This window comes from Cephus cinctus, unplaced genomic scaffold (assembly GCF_000341935.2).
Source record: "Cephus cinctus unplaced genomic scaffold, Ccin1 Ccin1_scaffold0227, whole genome shotgun sequence".
NCBI classification, from domain to species: domain Eukaryota; kingdom Metazoa; phylum Arthropoda; class Insecta; order Hymenoptera; family Cephidae; genus Cephus; species Cephus cinctus.
Genome location: NW_014332943.1, coordinates 438,845 through 449,375, shown reverse-complemented (window position 1 = coordinate 449,375; position 10,531 = coordinate 438,845). Strand labels below are relative to the sequence as shown.

The window sequence follows — 10,531 nt, the reverse complement described above, 5'->3', positions numbered from 1 at the left end:
GAGGGAAGGGGGGGGGGGGGGGCACTCTGTTTGCACAAGAATGACGAAGTTCTACGTTGCGCGTATGTTCCTCGAACTGAGCGACTTTCCTCCTTGTCGTCGATATTGTTGCCTTCGTCGTGTGCACCGCAATAATAATAATGATAATAATAATAATCTTTGCGTATACTCACAATGTCGCGTCGTTTTGTCGTAATCTATTGTTAGACTTATTAGCAATATTGTAAACGTTAGGAAAGCAATAATTTTTCCTCGATGATTATATATTACTTGATTCTCGATGTGGCCTTGACGATAATGAAAATCGAAGTGCGATTTTATTTCACAAAACGTGTTAGACTTTAACCGCATTTCATTTCTTTGATTAAGTAAGGTTATTCAATTAAGGTGATATCTACGAGCCCAACCAAGTCCACTAATGACCTGCAAGATTATTAATTGGCTCGTGCGTCTGCCGACCCACATTCGAAGTCCTGCTATTTTGTCGATGGCTGGCTAAAAACAAAACGATGATAAAAAGACACGTCGACTTACAGTAAGATTTTACTTCCTGATTGCGGTTTGATTTTCTTATTGCGTTCAAGCTTGTACTTTGATTTCTCCAATAGGACGCGCTAGGAGATTTTGCAGTGCATATACAAAAACATGGCAATTTATGCAAATATTTTTGTGCTTTTGTAAGATACAATGTACTCATAGGCGAGTGCGGTAACTTGTGAAATAAAAGGTGTTATCTATTCTTGTGACATAAGCTCCAGGAATTTATATCTTATTTGTAAATCCGTATTGTACAAAATATTTATATACATTGAAATTGTACCTAACAGCCAGAAAACGTCAAAAGCTACTCTCACGTCGCGTGCTATATTAAATTACATGTCTCCTACGTACGAAATGTCGAATGTCTCTCGAAAAAGAAAGGATAAAAAGCCGAGCATCTCCAAAAAAATGGTAAAAAAAGTCTGCATCTCATAATAATTAGCGAGCTGTGCCATTAGTAAAAGAAAAAAAAGCACCACAATAGAAACAGATTGACCAACAATTTAAAAAAATTGAATACGTTTCTCACTAGTATCGTTGACTGCTATATATATATATATGTTTTTCTTTAAATGAAATACTAGCAAAAATCTGAAAGTACCGGTACACGTCCACCCTTCACCATATCAGCAAGTATCCTCTTTGAAGCATGCACACAGCGTCAGCATCGGTACCAACGCCTTTAGTCCTCAGAGTTCGAAAAATCGGCGGGACTATTCGATGCGCAGCTAACTGTACATAAGTTTGGCTATGCATGGGCTAAATGCCGGAGGGGTCAGAGGAGAGGGAGGAGAAGGAAGAGGATGAGGGGAAGGAGGATGAGGTTAAGGAAGAGGAGGAGGAATAGTGGCAAGGAGGGAGGTGGTCATAGGAGTTGAAGGTGGGGAACCGAGAGTACAGGAGGGTTGCACTAGAGGAGGGATACTCGGAGGGTTGGCGGGAGGATCCTCCCTCCCAGGGATGGTCCCTGGTGTGGGGATCATACTGGGTTTGGGACGTGAGGGGTCGGTAGTATCACGAGTAGAAGTTGGTAATAGTGCTAGTAGTATTAGTAGTAGCAGTTACAGGAGTAGTAGTAGTAATAGTAGGAGTCATTCTCTGGAGGATGAGATGGCAGTGGCAGTGGCTCTGACGGAGTAGGGGAGGTAGAATTGGCGAGTGGGGAGGGGAGCGTAGGGTTGGATGCTAAGCAGGGGGGGGGCCAGAATTGGCCAGGAACCGTGGGGTGGGGATTGGGTCTCACCCCTCGCGTGCTTCTGCCCCTGCCCGAACCCTCCTCGATGACTCCCCTCCTCATTTCCCCAAGCGGCGTTGCCCCTCTCTTTAGAGGTTCCTATGAATTTTGCGACACTCAATAAAAAGTGGTTCCACGAGGTTAACATTTCGGTAACTATACCTCGGCTCTACCAACACACGCCCGAAAAACTGCATGGGAGAGGCGCAGCGAACCGCGCGCGAATCAAGTGCTTTGCCCAGTCGCGTTCCCAATCACTCTACGACTAGGTAGTCCCGGTGTCCAAAGCCCCGTGTCATCGCACGACCACAACTACGAACATACGACTGAGACGACTCGTTTCTGCGAGGACGAGTATATAACGAAAGGTGGATAAATATAAATATATATATACATATATGTATATATATATATAAAGTAAAAAAAATATTAATAGAAGTCGGTGAAGATCGATAGATCGTTTCTACGGGGCTTGGGATCCAGCATAGTAGGAAATAACCCCGGAAGATAAGATCGAGCACGGAAAGGATCCTTGTGTTACGATTACTATATAACGGACAGGTGGACGAAGGAGAGAATAAGGACGCGCGTGATAAGGACATCGCCATCGTGGAAACATACACGAGGTATCGAATCGTTTACCACGAGGTGCCACGGGGAGCCATCCGAACGTCCTTGGGGAGATAAAGGGCAAACACGTATAATTGATCCTACGACGTGGACTATCTGTGGGCGACCTAGACGACGTAGACGTGGACCTCGACCGAGGACGATTAGGTGTACCGCCAATAAAGTACAACGTAATAAATACGCGGAGCAGAAGTTAGCCGGGACTATAAAGGAGGGTTTCCGTGTGGTTTTCCGTTCATCTATAAGGATCCTCCCAGCTGTTCCTGCTGACATGGATGCACTACTGGATTCGCCTGCAGCTCACCTGCAGGACGAGAGCCGTCGTGAGGACTGAGACGAGTCCCCAAGGTACAAACTACGAAGGCACCACGCAGGACAAACGCGAGACACAACACGCTTCGATTCGCCGCCACGATCCAAGGTACGTCGTTCTACTGCGAATACGTGCTCGAGAGACCTCCGACCGTACGAGAGATCTATACTATACGTGTGCCAGTGGGTGATTGTGTGTCTGTGCGTCGCGATGCCGGCCGTCTGTTCTGCCGGCTAGACAAGCGCTAGACGAGGATTACACCAGGCAGACACGTTTACCTATATCCTTTCTAACATCGCGCACTCTCCATACAGATATCCCATCTGCTTCATCCATCGCTCTGAAGGTTTTCATAAACGTTTATCAGTCTACGTTAACCTAACCTAACTTTCATTCAATTAATAAATTTCGACTAATCTCTTCCTCCCTCACTCCCCCGTCACCCTCTATCGCTCACTCTCTCTCTCTCTTTTCTATCTTCACTCACTCTCTACATTTCGTCTGCGATGACTTGGCTTCGCTCCTTTGTCACTCGTTTACGATTTGCCAGCCTCCTTCACTTCGCACCAGAACATTCTCCATGGAGACCGTGACGCTCAGGAACGCACCTCTTATGTTAGACGGGCACGTTTGGCCTTGAGAAGCGACACGACTGAGGGATCAGGATTTTCGAGATATATTATTATTATTCGGCCTGTGTTGTGTATCTTCTTCCTATACGCATTTCTGTAGACGATGATAATTGTTTTGTGGGTACTCGTTATCCTTATAACAAATTAAACTGGAGAGAAAAAGAGGGGGGAGAGAGAGAAAATTGCACACATGGTGAGGTTCGCAGGAAACTTCGCGATGTTGCCTGCCTCTGTGTGTGTGTGTGTACGCGTGCGTGCGTGCGCGCGCGCGCGCGCGCGCGCGTGTGTGTGTGTGTGTGTGTGTGTATGGAGTAACCAGAGTAGCGGTGTGTGTGTGTGTACGCGTGCGGAGAGAGAGAAAATTGCACACATGGTGAGGTTCGCAGGAAACTTCGCGATGTTGCCTGCCTCTGTGTGTGTGTGTGTACGCGTGCGTGCGTGCGCGCGCGCGCGCGCGCGCGCGTGTGTGTGTGTGTGTGTGTGTGTATGGAGTAACCAGAGTAGCGAAGTAGAAGCATGAGTAGTAGAGTCCCGAGAGATATCTCCAATGCATTTTTAGGCAGTGCGCACTTAATGCCGACTCCGTGGAAAACATGGCATAGTATAAATAGATGCTTGCGGTGTAAGGAGAGTAGTTTATGCGGGCGAAAATAAAAATAGGTCTCGGATTCGGGCTCGCCAAAATGTACAAACGTATCCTTACGAGACAGGACTACTTGGTATGGAATTCGAAATTAGGATTAGGGTTTTAGAATTGATACTGATAGCACTGTGATAACCTTCTGGCATATAATAGATATAATATGTATATATATTTAATAAATATGTACGTCTATAAATACATAACGATTTTAGAACGAACTTATATGGAAGTAGCGAACAAGTAAGAATTCGTGTGAATCTATGGAAGAACAAGAGAACCAGACAGATGTTTGCCGGTTTTCCTACGCATTCGTCTACCGTCGCAATATTATTTTTTCAATTTTGTTTTCTTTTCTTTTCCTTTCTTTCTTCTACCCGTGACGCGTGGCCTCTATGTGCCGATTCCCATATACATACGTGCTTCTCTCCTTCTTTCTATTTCCCCTGGCGAATCCCTCTCTCCACTGTATGATACACACGGTCTTTCCACTGTGCCTCGTATAGTATACGTATATAGATATATGTATATATATATATATATATATATATATATATATATATATTGTATGTGCATGCACGGCACATACTAGCGGTTCTCCTGCGACGCAGAATCGTCGCACTATTGTAGCGTGCATAATGGCAACGTTATGAAGTAAAGAGCGCAAGACATCGGTACCGCGCCGAATCACGTATGAGGATTCTCATCAGAAGAGGTGAAAGATTTTAGAAAAAAAAATAAAAATATAAGATCGTGATTAATTAAAGATTTAAGGATAATCTTTATTGTTCTACTTATTATTAGACCGACGAGTCAATTACGCATCATTCATTTACATTTACAGGATTAGAAATGTCGCGGTTGGCCATTTGTAATATTAATGCTTTAAATAATTCCTTAATTGGATAAGTGCACGACAAGATTGAACATCGCAATCTTTGACGTTATACATACATACCTATACATTTGGCGTTGGTCTGTTTTGGAGACTATTTCATTTATGTGTTGGCTATTTTGAGAAAATGTAACAGTTTTGAGGTCTGCCCTCAAAGAATTTTAGCGTAGCAGCTGTTTTGAGGACCATAAAACGGGGTGTTACACCAAATTTGTTTAAATTTTTTCAATACTAACCACCCGGAGTTGTGATGGGTTAAGGTTTCGATAGATTAGGATAGGGTAGAATTCCAATGCTGTGTTCTTTCAAGGAAGTAGTCTTTTTTTAAACGTACCAGCTCGCTATTGTGAACCCCCCCTTATGTTTCCTGCCAAATATATATTGTATATATATATATATCTGCCACATGTACGTACAGAGATGTATTTACGGTGCGTTGCCAACGTTGCATATCCTTTGAAAGTTAGGCGCGACCATGCGCCGAGTGATGGGTAGCAGCGATCGTTTCTATGAAAGAGCGAAAGGCTGAATCGTGTAGTTTCTTGAAAAAATGTATAGTGTCCCGCTAGAATTCGTAATTGCCGATTAGATTAGACGCCTAGTAACTAGATTACGTTATCTCTGAAATTAGACTCCGCCCAGTGAACACATATTTCGAGGCTGTCGCCATGATCATTTGAATGACGCGAATGTCATTCGGAGCGAGGGACGTCGGCACTTGAATATATGACGGATCTTGCGATTCGACTATAAATCCTAGATAATCAGTCGTTCAATACTGTACATGCCTTAGTTTATTCTTTTACGGATATATAATAAGTAACGATCGTGACTAAATAATAAAATTAGACTGTTGTAAAATTATTACTGGAACTTAAATAATCGAGTGTATAAGTCGACAGAGTGAGAAAAAAGTTTGAAATTAGAAGAGACAAGTTCGGTAGGAATAGGTGATGCGAAGGTCAGAGGTTAGATCGCTTGAAGATAAAAAGGGTCAAAGGTATCAAGAAACAGAAGTGGGTCGGAAGGGTTAAGAAATTTTGTAACTCATGGTGTCTCCTCGATATTTTTTATCCTGTGGAAATCGCAAGGTCCAAGTTCCAGCCACGTGGTTTTCGAATTTCTCGAAAGACCTGCGCGTCCTATGTCGGCAGCTGGGGAGGGGGGATGGGTTGATAGAAGGGATGTCTGAGAGAGAGTCAAGAGAGGGCTGAAGAGGGTTTGAGAGTGGGGGAGCTAGAAGGAAAGAGATGAGAGGAAGAGAGAAGATTGTCATAAGTAGAGTGAGAGTAACTTGTTCTACGGCAGCTACGTCTTTGAGATCTAACTCCTCCCTCCCCCTTCTTGATATTATCCGTAACGCAAAAGATATTTTACCCTATTGTTTCATTTTTGTTTTACTTGCGATATTCATCTAGTACATTTCATATATATCCGGAATATCTTTGTTACGGGATAAATAAAGTAAAAGTAAAACCATAATTTGTTTTTCTCAAAATTAGTATCATTCAATTTTGTTCCACTTTACATTTTTTAATTTCGTCAGCTGAACGTATGATTCCAATGGCAGGAAGTTATGACGAACCGAGCATATGCAGGATATTTATGCAAGGGGCATGCGGTTCCTTGGTTAGTTCTTTGTTTCGTGGACGCACAGTGCATATACATACTCATACGTGTACAAGAATACGAGTGTACGTGGCACAGTGAAATGCGAATAGCAGTCAGTCGCGTGACGCAACTATGCACTGTCCATGCGAATTGACTCCCTTCACATCTGCATTTCGGTCCGGAGTGCAATTAAAAATACGTGCCCTGACCCATTTTCATTATTTTAAACCACGACAGTTTTAGAAGCTCCACGCTCACTGTCTTGGTTCTACATAATCATATTGATCCTTGGTGAAGGATCGCTTATCGATGATGACTTCCGGTTCGTTCCCACGTTTCCATATACGTATTTCTTGGTATAGCGTCTAGCGTGGTTCTACATATCCTTATGAATAGAAATACATAGCACGAACGACTCATCCCGATAGAAGGAATTGCCACTGAATTCTTTATTTCGTAAATTCTCCTGTGACTTTATCGCGAACACAGTATAACATTAATTCTATAGTTAAAAGAGATTTAAAAGAGGAATGATTCTCCCTGCTTTCCTTAATTTAAAAAAATTAGCAAAACCGCGAAGAGAAGGGCCTCGACGACTGTTATTGGACCGCTGTCATTTTGGGTCAGAGAAATGCTGGTTCGCCGTCTAGCGTACAGATGTCGCTGATGATTGCCAACTATGGTTAGATCAACGAAACTTTGAAGGATTAAATTTTTCGCATGATGAGCGCTGCATTTTAGCTGCCTTTAGAGAGATTGCCACCAAGAGAATAGGCAGTTGTTTGGCTGCCGTCGGGTTAGCCCAGGCGAGGTCAATGGCCACCAAATGTTTGTGAATGTGAGGGAGGGAGACGGGCGTGGGCCATGGTGCACTGGCCCGACACCCCCCTCTCTATCCCTCAAACCTCCAGCCAGTTGCGTGCGTAAAGTGCATTTCGACTCGTGTACCTACGCGTTGGGCTTAAACAGATATTCTTTATCGGTTCAATTTCGCTTTCCTGACTGCACGGCTAGCTTGTAGAACTGCATAGGGCAGACCGAGCGGGGAACTAGCTGGATGACTTGGTAATAGTCAGTCCCAAACAACTCCCCGATCACATTAGGGTAGACTGTGAAGAATTTATTAAAAGGAAAAAAAAGACGATGTTAAAGAAACTTTTATACTTGGTACATGTGTACTGCAGTGCTCGCAGGACAGTTTAGTATTTTTTTTTTACTTATTGAACAGAAAACAGATTTTTTCTTGTATCAAATTGGAACTGAAAAGATTAATAGGTATGATGGAGTGAAACATTTTTCTCATTTTAATGAATTAATCTTGTTGATAATATTGATATCTATAATGATAGTATATGATATCGATGTTTTTGTGAGAATTATTGTTGATAAATGCGTTGGTAAATGATTTCTTTAACCTGAACACAGGAAAAAATATTTTTTTCTAATGGGCCAGTAATATTTCCTGGTTAGGAAATGTCTAATTTTATTAAATAGAATTTCAATATATTCAATGATTTTAACATAGGATATAATAAAGGTATTCGAATAGATGTCTCAATAAAAGATGCCATTGACTAATTGTAAGATCAATCAACCCTATGAAAGGTAAATCTTCCAATTGCTGAAGTAAGCTCAAGCTCGTTTCTCGAGTTCCGGCAATATTTTTATCGATTGACATGACTTTCATTCTAATGCAAATGTGAAAATGATAAACACGTGCGTGCCACCGTATGGCGTATCAGGGGTAGTTTCGCGGTCTTGGTATGATACGGAGTGGGGAGCACTCTTAAGGGTGGGATCATGGTAGAAGGGTAGGTAGTGGATCGAGAGGTACCGAGGGAGAGGCTCACGAAGTGCCGTGCGTAAAGCAGGGGTAGGGAAAAGGGGATCAGATGAGACAGAGAGAGCATGCAAAATAGAAAGAGAATTAGAGAAGGAGGGAAAAAGAGAGAAAGAGAGTGCACAAGAGGGTCAGAGTGAGAGTAAACTCCGTTGGAGAGAAGGTAGCCTTGAACCCGAAAGTGACGCTCGCGAATCCGGGAGGCGGTTCTGCTATTTGTTTTTCACGTTCACCCGGAAAATTCACCAAACCCTAGAATTTGAACACTTGCTGCTTGGTCTTCATCCTCTGTGTAACCCACTTTCCAGCGTTGGTTACTATCCTCTTAGTAACTACTTATACGTCGAGACCACGATACAGCCTCCGTCCTACAAAAAATAACAGAACACACTACCGCTTCCTACGACGACGGAAAAGTACGTTTAGGATGAAAGAGATGTGTTCAAATGCAGCTAGCAGTCACGCTGCAAATCTGCTTTATGCGCAGCCAAGGTCGGCTGAGTCAGCGTGGCTCGGCAAGCATAGAAAACATCCTAATTGCATTGTCCACCCAAGATTGTTTTGACGGAAAGAAACATCCATGGTCAAGGACTGTCCCGCGACCGTTAGTCACATTGTCCAATAGAGATTGTTGATGTTTTATTGCAAAATAACAATTAAATATATATTAAGAAATTAGTAAGATGACGGTATAATATTTTACAAAAAGGAAGTAAGGAAGTTCATCCGTGGTAGAATTAACAGCATGCTCGAATCAAATGGTAAGGGTAGGAGTGCTGGACGCATAAGCTTGTACCATCGAAAAGATCGGTCGGTAAAGTAGAGTGAACGGGCCATTAAGAAAAGAGGTTAGGAAGACCGACGAGACGTAAGGAAGTCATAAGGAAGGAAATGCGAAGGTACGAAGTTTACGTAAGCGAATTGAAAATAAAGGAAGTAAAAGAAATGAAGGAAGTGAATAACATAAATTAATTCAGTGAGTGAGGAAAAGTGTATCTGGTAAGCAGGGTAATGGCGGATAAGAAGAATAAGAAGAGATAAAGTGTGGTATAGTCGTCTGGATGAGTAACAGGACAGAGTCGTACCTAGAGCGGATGTTTCGCGCTCGCCTAGCGTCTGAATCCAATCAATAAATATTACAATGGCACCCCTAGAGAAGTAGGGGAGCGACGTATCCGCGTCAGAGCAGCGACGCTCCTGCGTCGCGGGTAACGGAAGCAGCAGCAGCGTCCGCCGTCGGTTTATACATTACTTTTCTAGTAGCGAATTAAAACCGCGTTCATGCGCAGCCCGCGGAAGGGCGTAATGATTTTTTGAGGGACGAATCGAGTGGGGTCGTAGTAGTGGGGCGACACGAGTCGGCAGCAAGAAGAAATCGTCGTTGGCGTCGTCCTTTGAGAGGGAGAGAGTCAGATAGATAGACAAAGAGTGCCAGAAGAAGAGAGACGGAGTGCGGGGGAAGGGGGAGAGAGAGAGAGAGAGAGAGAGAGAGAGAGAGAGAGAGAGAGAGAGAGAGAGAGGTAACAGAAAATATGTAAGAATGAGAGAAATAGCGAACGAACAAAGGAACAAATGAGAGAGGTTAGCGAAGGGAGAGAAAGAGAAAGAGGGAACGAACAAATAAGGAGAAGAGAGAGAGAGAGAGAGAGAGAGAGAGAGAGAGAGAGAGAGAGAGAGAGAGAGAGAGAGGGAGAGAGAGAGAGACTCAATATACAGTAGAGGAAGATAAAAAACGAGAGGAATAAAAGTGGTAGGGATCCGCATGGAAAAGGAAGCGAGTCGGCGTCAGGGGCGACTATGATGTCCGGCAAGTTACAACTTAAAACGGACAGGATCGTCCACTCAGCAGGATTCTTCAAGTTACGTTATGGACATGCAAGTGTTCATCGTGAAAAGAAACGAAGCAGCAGCTGTGAAAAGTGCGAAAAGTGGCCAGTGCCGACGCCGCTCCGTCGTCGGCATCGTATCTGGTGAAAGTGCGTGGATCGATTGTGGCGTGGCATCAGCGGGGCTGGAGGCCTCTTCAAATTCCGACTCTATTTTTAATTGGAACTCGTTAGCTTTGCGCATTTTCATCTCGCGAGGGGACCGCGAGCTGCTACCACCCCCACCACCGTTGCTGCCTTCAGCCACCACCAGCATCACCACCACCACCACCATCACTGCCGCCACCACCTCTCTGCGTACGCACTATTT

The 10,531-nt window shown here is 43.7% G+C and overlaps 1 protein-coding gene across 10 annotated transcripts in view; it reads left to right on the top strand.

Annotated features, from left to right (window-relative positions):
- Nucleotides 1–1,906: 1,906 nt before the first annotated feature.
- LOC107265518 (broad-complex core protein) overlaps nucleotides 1,907–10,531 on the top strand; it is a 38,201-nt gene continuing 29,576 nt past the window's right edge. For 9 of the 10 annotated variants that reach the window (XM_015735060.2, XM_015735059.2, XM_015735065.2 and 6 more), the window contains exon 1: nucleotides 1,907–2,825. The gene's annotated coding sequence lies outside the window, so the exon portion shown is untranslated. Of the gene's footprint in view, nucleotides 2,826–9,813; nucleotides 10,519–10,531 lie in introns of those variants that run through there. The other variant, XM_015735056.2, reaches the window with a different exon arrangement.